The 1,594-nt window shown below is 43.7% G+C and overlaps 1 non-coding gene across 1 annotated transcript; it reads left to right on the top strand.

The window, feature by feature from the left end:
- Positions 1–1,015: 1,015 nt before the first annotated feature.
- Positions 1,016–1,133, top strand: LOC122069556. The gene has a single exon (XR_006137472.1). It is a non-coding gene; the product is annotated as a 5S ribosomal RNA (ribosomal RNA).
- The last annotated feature ends 461 nt before the right edge of the window (positions 1,134–1,594 follow it).

Raw genomic sequence — 1,594 nt, 5'->3', positions numbered from 1 at the left:
TTAAGGCTGAGGCTATCTCCCATTTCCAGAGGATCTTTAGCCCCCCTTCCACTCCTCCTCCCCCCATCCCTCTAAGCTCATCAACAAGTTTGTGCCTGATGACCTCCTTCCCTTCCTTCAATCCATTCCCAGTGAGGATGAAATTCTTTCGGCATCCTCTCTCACAAAGCCAATAAAGCCCCTGGTCCGGATGGCTTTAGTATGGGATTCTTGTCGGCTAGTTGGAATTTAATTCAGAATGATCTCATTCATGTGGTGTGCATTCCTCAACCTTAATCAAATTAGGGGGATCAACCACACCTTCCTATGCCTTATCCCCAAAAAGGAGGGAGCGGCATCCATAAATGACTTCAGGCCCATCTCTCTCTGCAACCTCCTTTACAAATTCATTGCTAAGATCCTTGCTAACAGGATTCAGAAGGTCATTAATTCTCTTGTCAGCCCCAACCAATCTGCCTTCATTGTGGGTAGGTGTATTGCTGATCATATAATCCTCTGTCATGAGATCGTTAAGGGTTTTGACCGTAAGAATCACTCCCCAGCTGCCCTCAAGATCGACATCTACAAAGCTTTTGACACGATAAGTTGGGATTTCATCTCGAATGTGCTGCTCCAAATGACCTTCCCACCCTCCTTTGTTTATTGGATCCGCACATGCATTTCCTCTCTCCGCTTCTACATCCTAGTGAATGGTAGCTCGGCTGGCTAATTTCCCTCGGGCTGGCCCTCTTAAGTTAATATAACTAATGTCTGTTTGGCTGCCCTCTTAAAGTTATTTCTATATATATATAATCTATATTAATACTTAACTAACTAATATCTAATTAAATTTATAAATTATTTCCCCCACTTAATTACTAACTTTAAAATATACATTTCATACCTTATTTAGAATTATTTACATAGGGGCAAAATGGGGATTTGCACAGTAGGGGTGTGGGCCCCATAGTGTAGAAACCTGAAAAATACATTCTACTAGGAAAAACCGGCTGGTCAGTTTTGGACCTACCGGTGTAGGTGCGATCATACCAACGCTAATGCACCGATCCCATCAGAACTCCGCAGTTAAGCACGCTTGGGTGAGAGTAGTACTGGGATGGGTGACCCCCTGGGAAGTCCTCGTGTTGCACCCCCCCCTTTTTTTTCTATTCTCCTATACTTAATCTTATAATTAGATTTACCTCTTTGTCCACAACTCCTGATAAGTTCCCCCAGTGATATTAGCAGGCTGAACAGGAGCAGGTAGTGTCACTTCTGCCTTCTTGGCACTCCACAGCTGCCAACAATGTCAGCATTGGCTTCCTTTGCTCTTTCTTCTTGCTTGTCCACAAGTAGGGGTATAAATATCAGATTAGGGTGTTACAGTCATATCTTTCGACTAAATTTAAGATACATATCGGAGTTGGAGATACTTTAAACCATGAATACAACCCTTAAACCAAACCACCTTATGCCAAAGAACCTTTGAGGAGGGGGAATGAACGAAGTTCCAGGCAGAGGAGGAGCTGAAGATGCCAAATGCCAAGCGGACCATGTAATTTTGTCTCCAATAGGAAAGGGACAGAGAGGGAGGGGGAGCCAACATGCCATTAGA

The sequence above is a fragment of the Macadamia integrifolia genome, unplaced genomic scaffold (assembly GCF_013358625.1).
Source record: "Macadamia integrifolia cultivar HAES 741 unplaced genomic scaffold, SCU_Mint_v3 scaffold641, whole genome shotgun sequence".
Classification (NCBI taxonomy): Eukaryota; Viridiplantae; Streptophyta; class Magnoliopsida; order Proteales; family Proteaceae; genus Macadamia; species Macadamia integrifolia.
Note: the sequence above shows the minus strand (reverse complement) of the source record. Positions and strands in the feature narration are given on the sequence as shown.